Source organism: Hemicordylus capensis, chromosome 2 (assembly GCF_027244095.1).
Source record: "Hemicordylus capensis ecotype Gifberg chromosome 2, rHemCap1.1.pri, whole genome shotgun sequence".
NCBI classification, from domain to species: Eukaryota; Metazoa; Chordata; class Lepidosauria; order Squamata; family Cordylidae; genus Hemicordylus; species Hemicordylus capensis.
This window is the reverse complement of record NC_069658.1, coordinates 272,034,521-272,049,630: the sequence shown is the minus strand read 5'-3', so window position 1 is coordinate 272,049,630 and position 15,110 is coordinate 272,034,521. Positions and strand designations below refer to the sequence as shown.

General features: G+C 44.6%; 1 protein-coding gene and 1 long non-coding RNA gene across 16 annotated transcripts in view; one reads left to right on the top strand and one right to left on the bottom strand.

Annotated features, from left to right (window-relative positions):
• CADPS (calcium dependent secretion activator) overlaps nt 1-15,110 on the top strand; it is a 544,177-nt gene that overhangs the window by 462,002 nt on the left and 67,065 nt on the right. The gene's annotated exons all lie outside the window — the stretch shown is intronic.
• LOC128346114 (uncharacterized) overlaps nt 2,313-15,110 on the bottom strand; it is a 52,700-nt gene continuing 39,902 nt past the window's right edge. Inside the window, exon 3 of the long non-coding RNA XR_008316788.1 lies at nt 2,313-3,667. This is a non-coding gene — a long non-coding RNA (uncharacterized LOC128346114). The remainder of the gene's footprint in view (nt 3,668-15,110) is intronic.

Genomic DNA, 15,110 nt, shown 5'->3' with positions numbered 1-15,110 from the left:
GGATAGGAGAGCAGTGGGAAACTCTGGCTGACATCCTGACTACTGAAGCGCACATGTAAAGAGGGACTGCAGAGATGAGACTGGAGCTCATGCACAACACCCCAGATCCTCTACATGCAGACTGTTGCCAAGCAGTAGAAACATCCCCATTTTGCCCATGCCACAGAAGCTCTCCGGAAGAGAGGAAACACACCACTGACTCTCAGCTATAGGTATCCTCTCTTCCAGAACACTTTTAGAGTGCAGGCAGAGCAAGGACACATTTCTACTGCTTGTGCAACAGTACATGTGTAAAGGGACTTGGAGAGTTGTGAATGAGCTCCAGTCCAGGAGTGTAGGGAAGCCAGCAGCGGCCCCAGTTCAGTTCGCCGGTGGCAGCTCCTCCAGCCACACCTCCTGCGTCTGACATCAGACGCAGGGTGTGTGGCTGGGGCAGAAGCCATTGGCCCCTGAGCATGGTGGCCTGGGTTCTTTGAACCTGTTTGCACAGTGGTGGCTACGCTTCTGCTCGTCACATCCCTGCAGTCCCTCTTTACATATGTGCTTTGGTAGTCACAATGTCAGCCTCTGTGTACTCCACTGTGAGTTTCATAATGGAAGAAAGGTAAGAGATATAAATGTCATGAACAAACAATAAATTCCAAAATTTAAAAAAGGAGGGTGTATATCTTTCCAAATTCTTCAAAATGTTCCTGGGCTATTTTCTTACTGTGATGTTTTCTGTTAAATTATTTTTTAATATATTTCTTTGGCAATGTGACGGTGAAATCTGCTACCCCAATTCAGGAGCAATATATAAGCCCATTCTGTTCTAGTACCAACTGCAAAGTCACTGCCAAAGTATGGAGGGGTCAGGCTATTTGTTTATTTATTTATTATTTATTTATGTATTCGATTTTTATCTTGATTTAGGCTAGAGAATACTCATCATCCCTTAACCATATAAACTGCAAAGGAATCTAAAATGAGTAGTCAGATGTATACACAGTGTTGATCTTGCTCTTCAAATTGCCCCATTCACTTCAGTTGATCAACCTGATACAAATCGCTTAAGGAATGTGCATATGGATCAGGTCCCTTCATTGAGGTGAATGGGGCAGCCTTCCTCATCATGTTGCAGGTCAGGGGCGTAGCAAGGTTGGAGTGGGCCTGGAGACGAGATTTTAAAATGGGCCCCTCACTGCTGATTAACAAAGGAGACTTTCAACTTTGCAATGCGATCCTATGTAGGTTTTCTCATAAATCCTAACAAATTCAGTACAGTTTGCTTCCAGGTAAATGTGTACAAAATTGCAGCCTCAGGCAGCAATTGCTGGAAGTACATTTCACTGAAACCTAAAGGACTTTGTAATGTTTTGTCACAAAACAAGCCCCTTATAGGACTTTTAAAATGGTTTTTTAATTTAAAAAATATTAAAAACCAACAATTTGTCCAATCCACTTCAGTTTAAATATACATATTCTCCCACATCTCTCTGCTCAAAACCAAAGCCCTATGCCCAGTCATTCCAGGTGATCTAAAGCCTGGGGCTGAAATTGGGTTTGTTTGTTTTTTATGAAGGCAAAGGGCAGATTCTTCCATATTGGGGTGAAACTACCTTTTTAGAAAATAGGATTTTTTAAATTAAAAAATATGTTTTAAACCAGCAAATTCCTCAATCTCTGAATTAAATATTCAGAATCATTTCAATCTGCCCTACATCCCCCCCCACCTTATATTAAAACCCTATGGCAAGCAATCCCTAAATATCCAAGGGTAGGGGGAATAGCCTCAAAAAGGAAATCACATCCTACCTCCATTACTAAGCCTGAGGAGTCAAAAGCTGGGCAGAGCTGTGGTGGGCAAGGGCAGCCAGTGCCAGCCACCCTGCCTCCCTCTTTTCCTTCCTTGCTGCCTGCCTGCCCGCTTGCACTAGAGTACTGGCTTCAGTGAGGCCTGCACAGAGGCCTCTCTAGAAGCCCTGCCCACCCACCAAACAGCGGAGAGGCAGAGACTGAAGGGGCTGCAGCTGCTGGCAGGCAGCTTCACTCCCTGGCCAGAGCAGGAGGGCTAGCAGGATTGGGGACCAGCAAGCAAGGCAAGGGGGACTGGCTAAGGTGGCCCTCCTTTGGGGGGCCCTCCAGGCCCTGTGGGCTTAGGGACATTTGTCTCCCCTTGCCCAACGGTACGTATGCCCCGGTTCCAGGTATAGATCAGAACTCCTGTAAAAATCTCTGTTTCTGGCAATTAACCACAATGGTGCTTAAATCAGGGCAATTAACTACAGTGGTGCTTAAAACAGTACAATAAATGAGAGATGGAGGCCTTAGTGTCTCTTCTGGACAGCAATGTTCCCCATCATTTTAATCAATGGAAAGTCTCCCAAGCACCTTAATTTATAACAACGCAGTTATATATTTACAATACATACAGTGAACTATTTACCAAAACAAACACAGCATCTAAAACAGGCCAACATTTTAATGCAGATTCATATCGTGATTGCAGCCTAAGATTGAAAGCCTATTTGTAATGTAAAATGCCACTGGTGTCTACAAGTGAGTTGCATCTTGCTGTTTAGTTGCTGGTTTTTGAAAAGCTGTTAGATTAACCAGTCTTAACTGCTCCATAATCTTATTTCTGCCTTTCTTGGTCTTGGATTCCTGGACTCAAAATAGTATTCTAATTGATGTTAATGTTGTATACAAGAAGCTCTTGATACTTCTTAGGGATGATCTTGCACAAGGCAGTGAGGGCAGGTCTGAACTACCTGTGCTTCTGCAGGTGTCTAAGGCAACACTCACAATGTTGCTCATTCACTACTACTTTAAAATGTATAATCGCACTTCCACAGGACTAAATATAATATGCATTATTTCCAATAATGTACATAACTGCATTGCCTTGCAATACCAATGATTTTAACATCAAAAAAGCATATGTTAGGGTCCAGACATAGCTGTGAATGAAACACCTCATTGATATCAGCAATCACCAAAATTGTTCTTCGTTACCGCAAGAATGTTTGCAATATAAATCTAAAGCAATAAGATCATAAATGCCAGTTCAAATTAAAATGCAACGTTCAATGACATCCAGTCGTGCTTGCTCATTTTTGCATGCTATCAAGAGAGCATCTTTCAGACTGGAAAGGAGTCAACTATATCTGGAAAGGAAAGAATGGCAGGAAATGGATGGGGAAGCAGCAAAGAGCCCATGTGGCTTCATCTCTTCTGTGGATCTAACATAGAGAGTGGGACAGTTTTGTTGTTTCCCCCTTCCATCTTAATATGTGAAGATGAATTCTCTTTAGGTGCCAGAAGCAGAGGATGTGGAGGTGGCAGCTTCTGAAGCATCGGAAGTGCCAGCATCAGCCCTGGTAGACAGTCTAATGTGTAGTTCTTCATTTTCTGCAGATCCAAGCTGTTCCTTGGTGGATGCTGACTCTCTGGCATTGCATATTGTTTGCAATGAGTGGCATAATTTGTGGTTCTGACTTATTGCCAGTGTGCAAATGGAAGCTGGGGTCCATCCAGCTGGTCCTAATTTAGGGGACAGAATTACTAATTCAGTGCTTTTGATCTCCACAATACTCACAGGGTGCATTGGCCTGCATTGATCCTCCAATTGATCCAGGTACTAGTGGCAGGCTCCAGTGTGGGTTATGCAGTCTGTAGAGTTAGCTTCCTGCAATGTATAGAAAACTTAAGGTAGAAAGTACCCAATGCAGTACCAAACCAAGGGTTCATGACACTGCTGTCCAGATATGAATTTGGATGGATGTTCCCCATCTAGTTCCAAAGGAACTTTGGAAAAACTGGAATAGCGAACAGAATAGGTGCATGATATATAGATACTGAATGGAGAAGCAAGTGCAGACCTGACCTCACACCAGCCCCCTTGCTCTCGGTATACAAGTAGTCCTCGACATCAGGGCCATCCCTAGCGGGGTGCAGGGCTGGAGGTGAATCAGCATGTGTAGGGCCTCCTTAATATTTCATATCATTACAGACGCATACTGATTGATGACATACAGCATAAATAGTGTGAGTGAGGATTTTGGACGTGTCCAACCAGCTTGGACATATAGTGCATTTCTAAAGATATAAAAATAAAAGCACAACACGTGCTTCACAGTTCTCACTCAGCTTGTGCATAGTGCATTAACACTTACACACACACACACACACACACTTATTCTAGAAGTTTTTGTATTTTCTGCCATGAAACAAGCCACCTATAGGACGACTTTTAAATTCAAAAAAAAATTAAAAACCAACAATTTGTCCAATCCACTTCAGTTTAAATATACATATTCCTCGCATCCTGCCATACATCTTTGCTCAGTACCAAAGCCCTATGCCAAGTCGCTCCAGGTGACAAAAAGGGGGTGTTTTAACCTTTTTTATTAAGGCAAAAAGCAGATTCTCAAAAAGCAGGGTGGAATGGTGGTCTAAGGGGCAGGACTTCAGTTCCAGACATTTTTAAAAAAAAATCTGCCATGAAACAAGCCATTTGTAGGACTCATTGGATGGCTTGTTAAAAATTTAAAATATATATATTAACATGACCCAATCCATTTCAAATTAAATATTCAGAGTCTTCCCAAACTGCCCTACTTCTGTGCCCGATATCAAATCCTTATGGCAAGCTGATCTCTAAATATTGGTAGGGGGGCACAAAAAGGAAATTACATTATACCTCCATTACTAAGCCTGAGGGATACGACTGTCAGCAGGCAAAGGCTGGACTGGGCTGGGCTAGGCTGGGCAGGGCAGGGCAGGGCAGAGGGTCTGCACAGAGCAAGGGCAGCCAGCGCTGGCCACTCTGCCTCTTTCCTTCCTTCCTTCCTTGCTTGCTTGCTTCCTTGCTGCCTGCAGCAGGCAACCTGCCTGCCAGCTGGCACTGGAGAGCTTCAGGCTTCAGCGTGGCTTTCCCTGGAAGCCCTGCCCACCCACCAAACAGCGGAGAGGTGGAGAGGGAAAGAGCTGTAGCAGCGTGCCTGGAGGGACCCTTTCAATCGCAGGCAAGCCTGCACTGCACCAAAAACAAAACAAAACAAAAAAATGGTTGGCTCTCGGCTGGGCTGCGCAGGGAAATATAAATTGCTGGGACTGGGACTGGGAGAGAGAGAGAGCAGGGCAGGCTGCAGTGTGCCCAGAGTGAGGCCTGTGCCAACATGGGCCTGGGGGTGATCTCCTCGGTCGCCCCACCCTAAGGACAGCCCTGCTCGGCATCATAGCTGCCTATTGCTGTTCAACTCATTTGAAAACCCTTCTATCCATACGCAAGCCACACACAGCCATGTTACATTTTTAAATGTCTAAAAACAAAGCACATTTTGTACACAAAACAGGACCTGAAATAAGACCGGAGTTAGAAAGAGCATTAATTTTGCTGCTGTCTTTTGTTTCTGGGTTGACACACTGCTGCCCAGTCACAGCTACATTAAAATCCTGGATTTCTACATTGTTTTTCTATGGATGTTTCTCTCTCTTGCCCCAGGGGATTAAAAAAGTGATGTACATTCTGACCCTGGAAATGGCCTTTCCAGAGAATGAGATATGTTCCCCTAATATTTTCTTCTTTCCATGTCCTTCAACATTCATAGGCCTTGGAAGGTAACAGGGCTAGTTTAGTTTTTTGTTTTGCTTTGCTTTTTAATTAATTTACTAAGTTAGATACTTTTGAGTATGGAGAAACCATTACTTTGTTTCTGAGTTCACCTCATTTCACTTCCAGAGTGACAGGCACTCAGCCACCCAAGTTTGAGAGGGTTGCCAGCACTCCAGCATAGGCCCACAGTCTCCAGGAATTAGCATCAGTCTCCTATTGAAAGCAATCCTGAAAGTTCTAATGGCTTGATATTGTGAAAAATATATGAGTGGGGGAATCTCCAAGAATACCTGGGGGGGTAGTTGTTATGGAGTGGATGTTGTTTTTGCTCCTCCCCTCCTCATCAGTCTTTGGAGGGGTGTGGCAGCAGCCTCTCTTACATCTCCCATCTTCCAAGCGTGAGAAGAGGAAGAGGCTGCTGCTGCCATCAAAGGCCCCCATTCGCCAGTGAGTGGAGGGGGAGAAGCTATTGCCCACCTGCCCCATCGATAAATGAGGGGGATACAGTGGTGGCAGCTATTGGTATATATAATAATAGGTTATGAATGCATAGTAATGTGCTTAACATAAATGCTTTACAAAATCAGAGAGGTTGTGTGGGAATGTTAATGTGTCATATCAAGAGCAAATGGCTCTTGTTGTATTTCTCATACTCTGTTATACATTCCCAAGTACAAAATTAACATGCCTCCACAACAATTCTAATAGGGATGTGCATGAATCATAATTCAATGTGTGATGTGAAACATATCCCTGGCACCTTTAAAATGGATGAGAGCAGGTGCATACCTGCTGCTCCTCCGTTCACCATTACTGCCTGAATTGGCAATGCACCACCCATTTATATTCGCACGCTGGCAGCGCTCTCCTCCAGCTGCCCTGGCACAACACTGGCATGCACATGGCCTCTGATTTGGATGTGTTTCGAATTGTGCATCAAGTTGTGATTCATGCACATCCCTAAATTTTAATCCTATTCATTTTGATCTCAATGTTTAGTTAACGTAGAAGGCTTTTTAATAGTGACAAAATATAGTTGCTAAATCATCTTAATGCAATTTCTGAACATTTTTACTTTAGAGAGCAATCTTTTCAGCTGCATTTCACCATTATTATCTGGCCCCCTCCTTGGCCTGGTAAGGTCCATATTACATTGGGCTCCTCTGCTCCAGAAATCCTATTATTGATACTGTAATGCAGTCTAAATATGTATACATCAAATTGCATATTCTTCCTGTATTTCCCCCTGCCTCCTCTTCCTTTCCCTTCCTCTGTTGTCTCCCTTGTGTCTCTTTATAGTTTGTGAGTCCCTGGGACAGGGACCAGTTTTCTCATTCTGTGTGAAGTGCCATGTACACAGCTGGTGCTATATAAATAACAATAGATTTTATTTATTCATTTTAAAATTGAATGAGACTATACTCACAATTGGACAGCCAAATGGGAAGGCTGGGAGAAGGCAAGGTGGAACTTACCTTCCCCCCAGATGATCTCCGATGTCATCTTGGGGGGGACTCATTGTCCCGGCTTCTGGAAACCCCGCAATGTGCCACATGATGAGTGCATTGCAGGATTCCCCAGGGAGTCGGGCTGCGGGCACTATAGGTGTCTGACCCATGACCCTGGACTTGGGGTAAAGGGTGTGCTCATGCCCTTTAACCCAGGTTAGAGCATGGACTAAATTCCTGAGCTTGTGGGGGAGGCAGCACCAGGATTGGACTCGATCACGGCACTGCACCGGAGCAGCCCAACCCCCATACACAAAACCTGAGCTTGCAGGGGAGACAGTACCATGATCAAGCTTGATCCTAGCACTGCACACGAGCAGCTATACCAGGAAAACGAGCAGCTATACCCAGGCATCTCTAACCTGGGTAGGGCTGCTCATGTGCATAGCCTTTATATCTTGCTTTATCTTTCAGAACTCACGGGTAAAGCACAGGGGCTGAAAAGGAAGGACAAACTTGCTTGAAGTTCCTGCTGCTGAGGCAGCAGGTGGGTTCATGGGTAGCAGTACTGCTGTTCAGAAGGAGGTACCAGAACAAAAGAGCTCCAGCGGGCCAAATCTAATTTAGTGACTCTGAAGTTGCTCTGATTGCATGTTCGGATTGGATTGGATGGTCTATTGGGATGTAGATATTGTACCTGGATGTTGTTCCAAAATGGGATTATTGTTGTTGTTGTTTAAATTATTATTATTTCTTGTTTACACAGTCAGACAGGTGTTTTTGACTGGTTTGTTTTATCCAGACATCGAGTCCTTCCCAAGGACATAAGAACAGCCCTGCTGGATCAGGCCCAAGGCCCATCTAGTCCAGCATCCTGTTTCAAACAGTGGCCCACCAGATGCCGCTGGAAGCCACAGACAGGAGTTGAGGGCGTGCCCTCTCTCCTGCCATTACTCCCCTGCAACTGGTACTCAGAGGCATCCTGCCTTTGAGGCTGGAGGTGGCTCACAGCCCTCCAACTAGTAGCCATTGATAGACCTTTCCTCCATGAAGTCATCCAAACCCCTCTTAAAGCCATCCAGGTTGTTGGCTGTCACCACATCCTGTGGCAGAGAGTTCCACAAGTGGATCACGCGTTGTGTGAAAAAGTACTTCCGTTTGTTGGTCCTAGACCTCCTGGCAATCAGTTTCATGGAGTGACCCCTGGTTCTAGTGTTGTATGAAAGGAAAAAGAATTTCTCTCTCTCCACTTTCTCCACACCATGCATGATTTTATAGACCTCTATCATGTCTCCCCGCAGTCATCTTTTTTCTAAGCTAAAAAGCCCCAGGTGTTGTAGTCTTGCCTCATAAGAAAGGTGCTCTAGGCCCCTGATCATCTTGGTTGCCCTCTTCTGTACCTTCTCCAGTTCAACAATGTCCTTTTTAAGATGTGGTGACCAGAATTGTACGCAGTACTCCAAGTGTGGTCGCACCATAGTTTTGTATAAGGGCATTATAATGTTAGCCGTTTTATTTTCAATCCCCTTTCTAATGATCCCTAGCATGGAATTGGCCTTTTTCACAGCTGCCGCACATTGAGTCAACACTTTCAACAAGCTGTCCACCACAACCCCAAGATCCCTCTCCTGGTCCGTCACCGACAGCTCGGATCCCATCAGCATATACTTGAAGTTGGGGGGTTTCGTCCCAATGTGCATCACTTTACACTTGCTAACATTGAACTGCATTTGCCATTTTGTCGCCCACTCCCCCAGTTTGGAGAGATCCTTTTGGAGCTGCTCACAATCCGTTTTGGATTTCACTACCCGGAAGAGTTTGGTATCATCTGCAAATTTGGCCACATCGCTGCTTACCCCTGCTTCTAGATCATTTATGAATAAATTAAAAAGCACCGGTCCCAGTACAGATCCCTGGGGGACCCCACTTCTGACTTCCCTCCATTGTGAAAACTCTCCACTGACACCTACCCTCTGTTTCCTGTCTTTCAACCAGTTAGCAATCCACACATGTACTTGTCCCTTTATCCCATGACAGCTAAGTTTCCTCAAGAGTCTTTGATGAGGAACTTTGTCAAAAGCTTTTTGGAAGTCCAGGTAGACTATGTCAACTGGATCACCTTGATCCACACACTCGTTGACACTCTCAAAGAAGTCCAAAGGGTTGGTGAGGCAAGATTGGGTTGGTGACCAAAGGGTTGGTGAGCAAGATTTACCTTTGCGGAAGCCATGCTGGCTCACTCCCAGCAGGGCCTGTTCTTCTAGGTGCTTTACAATTTTATCCTTGAGGATGCTTTCCATCAATTTGCCTGTAACGGATGTTAGGCTAACCAGCCTGTAATTTCCCAGATTGCCCCTGGATCCCTTTTTGAAAATTGGTGTTACATTTGCTACTCTCCAGTCCTGTGATACAGAGCCTGATTTCAGGGATAAGTTAAATATTTTAGCAAGGAGGTCGGCAATTTCACATTTGAGTTCTTTGAGGACTCTTGGATGGATGCCATCCGGCCCTGGTGATTTGTTAGTTTTCAGTTTTTCCAGACAGTTTAGAACATCATCCCTTGTCACTTCTATCTGACTCAGCACTCTAGCCTCCATCCCTAAAAAGCCTGGTTCAGGAACAGGTATATGCTCAGTATCCTCTGCCGTGAAGACAGATGCAAAGAACTCATTCAGCTTCTCTGCAACCTCCATATTCTCCTTAATAATCCCTTTCACTCCCTCATTGTCTAATGGCCCATCTGCCACCCTGGCAGGTTTCCTGCTTCTGATGTACACCCATCTGCCACCCTGGCAGGTTTCCTGCTTCTGATGAAGTTTTTTTTATTCCCCTTGATACTTTTGGCTAAATGTTCCTCAAACTCTCTTTTTGCCTCCCTTATGGTCACCTTGCATTTCTTTTGCCAGAGTTTGTGTTCCTTTTTGTTCTCTTCATTTGGACAGGCCTTCCAATTTCAGAAGGAAGTCTTCTTCCCTTTTATGGCTTCCTTGACGGTACCCGTTAGCCATGCTGGCATCCTCCTGGACTTAGTGGTACCTTTCCTCCTTTTGGGTATACAATCTAACTGGGCTTCTAGTATTGTGGTTTTGAGTAAACTCCATGCACTCTGGAGCGAAGTGACTCTCCTGATTTTCCCCCTCAGCTTTCTTTTCACCATACTCCTCATTTTGGAGAAGTTTCCTTTTCCTGGGTGTCATTCAGAATTAGATCCAAGGTCACCTTCTCTCTGGTCAGTTCCATGACCAACTGTTCTAGGGCACAGTCATTTAGTGTATCTAGAAATTTGACCTCTTTGTCCTGACTTGAATGTGAATTTACCCAGTCTATGTATGGGTAGTTGAAATCACCCATAATTACAGCCCTGCCTCTCCTTGACGCTTCCCTGATTTCCTCCTGCAACTCCCAGTCACTGTTGGCATTTTGATCCAGAGGGTTATAGCACGTCCCCAGTAGCACGTTCCCTTTCCGGCCTTGTATAGTCACCCACAGGGTTTCTGTGGAGGACTCCAGTCCATCTAGGTTTTCTAGCTTGTTAGATTCTATCCCTTCTTTAACATACAGTGCTACCCCTCCTCCAAGGTGCCTCTCCCTGTCCTTTCTATAGAGTTTATACCCAGGGATAACAGTGTCCCACCGGTTCTCACTGTTCCACCATGTTTCTGTTATGCCCACTATATCTATTTCTGCGTTAGCAACCAAGCACCCCAGCTCACCCATCTTGGCTCGGAGGGTTCTGGCATTGGCATATAAGCACCTATACACTGAATCTCTCCCCTGATGTATGCTATTCTTTTGACTCTTTGACCTGCTGGCACAGCCTCCCGTCTGCTCTTTATGCAGTTCTGCTCTGTCCCCTTCTGTTTTATCTGAATTCTTTGCAGCCTCACACTTTAAAGGATGGCTTTTGCCAAACAGGATACTGCCCAGCTCCCATCGGCTGTTTCCCAGGTGTCATTTTAAAAGCTGCTCTGCAACCTTTTTGATTTTAAGCGCCAGCAGTCTGGTTCCATCTTGGTTCAAGTGCAGCCCGTCCTTTTTGTACAGGCCTTGCTTGCCGCAAAATGTGTCCCAGTGCCTAACAAATCTAAACCCCTCCTCCCGGCACCAACATCTCATCCACGCATTGAAACCCCTCAGCTCTGCCTGTCGCACTGTACTTGCGCGTGGAACAGGTAGCATTTCTGAGAATCCTACCTTGGGGGTCCTGGACTTCAAAATGCTACCTATCCACCTAAATTTGGCTTCCAGGACCTCCCGACTGCATTTCCCCACATCGTTGGTGCCGACGTGCACCATGACAGCTGTCTCCTCCCCAGCACTGCCTAGGAGCCTGTCTAGACGCTGCGTAATGTCCGCAACCTTCGCACCAGGCAGGCAAGTCACCATGTGGTCAACACGCGGGTCACAAACCCATCTTTCTATCCCTCTAATGATCGAATCACCAACTACAAGGAGGCCCCCACCCCCCAGAGGAGTATCCCCTGTGCAAGAGGATATGGTCCCATCATCCACGGAAGGGGTCCCTTCTGAAGGAGCATTTCCCTCTTCCTCAGACCAATGTCCTCCTTGCCCAAGACCTTTATTCTCCCTGACAGCAGAGGAGCTACCAGCCCTGGAGTGGGATGCCTCTATCACATCCCTGAAGGTCTCGTCCACATGCCTCTCTGTCTCTCTGAGCTTCTCCAGATCCGCCACCTTGGTCTCAAGGGAACGGATTTGTTCCCTGAGAGCCAGGAGCTCCTTGCACCGAGCACACACCCATGACTTCTGCCCATGGGGCAAATAGTCATACATGTGGCACTCTGTGCAATACACTGGGAAGTGCCCCTTCCCCTGCTGACCTTCTATCTTCATACTGTTTTTGTTGGCTGTTTACAGTATTTAGGGAGCTTACTGTCCGTTTATTAGATAGTTTATTAGGATAGGTCTCAGCTGTAATGGTCAGCTATTTAACTGTCCAAACAGTCTTTCCCAAGAATATGAGGGATACGAGGGAGGAATATGTACTTACGTTCTCTTCTCCACCAGGCTCCTTGTGATCCTTGTGATCGCAGGGGCTTGTTCCAGGCTCCCCCACAAACTTCCTGCAAAACTCCTACATCCTGTTTGCTATCCCTGTTCGCTATGCTCTCGGGCCTTCACCTGGACCTGGGATGGCTGAATTTTATTATCAATATTGTTATTATTATTATAGATATTGTCGCAAAATGTAGCCTGTTCCCATTAAAGTTGCTTTTTGTAACTGGCTGATGGTGATTTCTGTGGCCCCTATGGTGTTGAGGTGCTCTTCAAGGTGTTTTGGAACTGCACCCAGGGCGCCAATTACCACTGGGATTATTTTGGTCTTCTTCTGCCACAGCCTTTCAATTTCGATTTGTATTTTGTGATTTTTTCAATTTCTTTTCTTCTATTCTGCTATCACCTGGTATTGCTATGTCAATTATTTTGACCTGTTTTTCTTTCTTCTCGACTACAGTTATATGTTGTGTACTGTGTGGCAGATTTTTGTCTGTTTGTAGTCGAAAATCCCATAATATTTTTGCATCTTCATTTTCTACAACTTTTTCAATTTTATGGTCCCACCAATTTTTGGTTACAGGTAGCTTGTATTTTTTGCAGATGTTCCAGTGTATCATCCCTGCTACCTTGTCATGCCTTTGTTTGTAGTCAGTCTGCACGATCTTTTTACAACAGCTGATTAGGTGGTCCACTGTTTCATCTACTGCTTTACAAAGGCAGCACTTGCTGTTTGCTGTTAGTTTTTTGACTTTTGCTCTTATTGCATTTGTTCTTAGTACCTGTTCTTGTGCAGCCAATATTAAACCTTCTGTTTCTTTCTTCAAGTTGCCATTCTTAAGCCACTGCCAGGTCTTGGTGATGTTTGATTTTCCGTTTATATTGTGCAAATATTGACCATGCAGTGGCTTATTTTTCCATTATTGTTATTGTTATTATTGGCCCAGATGTTCTCACGCCTCCTTCAAACTCAGCTCAGCTAAAGGGCTGTTGTACAGCCAAGTGAAAATCACACTCCCCTCTCCCTCCATGCATGCTCAATTGTGCAACTAGCCTTTAGCTGAGCTCAGAGGAGCCTTCGCTGCCAAGAAACTGCTCTTGCTCTACCCTCCTACCACTGCAAACACATTTATTAGCATCATCATTATCATTTATATACCACTTTTCTACAGAAAAGATCTCAAAGCTGTCTATATAAAAAAAGGATAAGAAGAAACTGGTGACCTGTCCCCAAAGGGCTCACAATCTAAAAAGAAACGCATGGAAGATCTCACATGAAAGACACCAGCAACAGTCACTGGTCAGATGCTGTGTTTGGACTGAATAGGGACGATTACTCTTCCCCTGCTAAATATAAAGATAATACAATTGCTACTTTGAAAAGCGCCTCTTTGTCTGATTAGTAGGGGTAATTTAGTCTTATTTAGAATGCAAGAACCTCGAGTGCAGTCTCCACCTTTCCCAGGCTCTCTGAACAGGTTTAGGGTTGCATAATTCTCTCTAACCTAAAATGAAATAAAGTAAAGTAAATGTGCCCTTGAGTCCATGTTGACTCCTGGTGACCACAGAACCCTGTAGTTGTCTTTGGTAGAATATAGGAGCGGTTTACCATTGCCATCTCCTGTGCAATATGAGATGATGCCTTTCAGCATCTTCCTATGTCGCTGCTGCCCAATATAGCGTTTCCTATAGTCTGGGAAACATAGCAGCAGGGATTCATCCAGGGTGGCCAGAACCTCAGGGATATACTCGTGAGTCAAGTGGGCCATAACCCAAAATTTGGCTTTAAAAAAGCCAAATCTGGCAACAGAGATTCAAACCAACAACCTCTGGTTTGCTAATCTAGTAATTTCCCCACTGTGCCATGAGGTGGCTGTTAAAATGGAATACAGAGGCTGAATTCAAAATGGTGGAGAGGCTGTCTTGTTATACAAGTTTATACAATGCAATACAGTAATTATTATCTACTTTTTATATCCCGCTCTTCCTCCAAGGAGCCCAGAGCAGTGTACTACATAGGGTTGTTTCTCCTCACAACAACCCTATGAAGTAGGTTAGGCTGAGAGAGAAGTGACTGGCCCAGAGTCATCCAGCAAGTATCATTGAGCAGTATAAATTTTAAGCACTGTGAAGAATTAAGCTTTTTCAAAGATTAGGGATGAGAAAGCATTGGACAACATTCAGCTGTCTTATTGACAATATCAATCGTACTGTACCGTCCACTTGAGAAGGCTATGGAACAGTTGCCACTACTCACTGATATTGGATAGACTCTTTAGAGACTCCGCATGTATGTCAATGGGTTGTTGCTGGGATTGTGCAATTATTCAGTTCTAGATAGCTGAAGCCAAATAATGTGCACAGTCCTGTTGGCAACACACAGAGGCGAGCATTCCCAGCATGCACATCCACATGGAACCCAACTCTCTAACCAACTTCTTAGCAGTTCCAAGGGTTCCTTAAAGAACACACAGCCCTGCTGCATTTCAGCGCCATATTGGGGCTGAAGCATGGGGAATGTTGGGAAGTGTAGTCTTTTCGAGCACTTCTCCACTGAGCTCAATGGGGAAAGCACTGAGAAAAGAATTGGTTAGGGAGCCAGGTCCAATGCAGAGGTGCACACTGGGAATGCTTGTCTCCATTCAGTAACAACAGGGCTATGTATATTATTTGCCTTTGGCTCTTCAGAGCTGAATAATTGTACAGGCCTAGTTATTGCCATGGTCTTCAGCTGCCTAGGCTGATTCCACTCTGTATTTTTAGGCCAGCAAGTAATTCTTTTTTATGTTATGATATGAAGATGCTAAAAAATTAGTAGAGGCTGGTAGACGTTTGATACCATATCTCAAGGAAGTATCTGTGTGGTAGCATAATGTTTATATCTTTTCAATAAACTCACAAGAGGTTTATTATAGTCCATTTGTTTTTCTTTCTGCTACATGAACAAATTTAAAATATGTGCTTATGGTGCTATATGAACAAGTGAAAACCATAGTGGTCAGAGCTTTTTTCTTTTTTAAAGAAAAAATAAATCAAACCAACCATCCTTC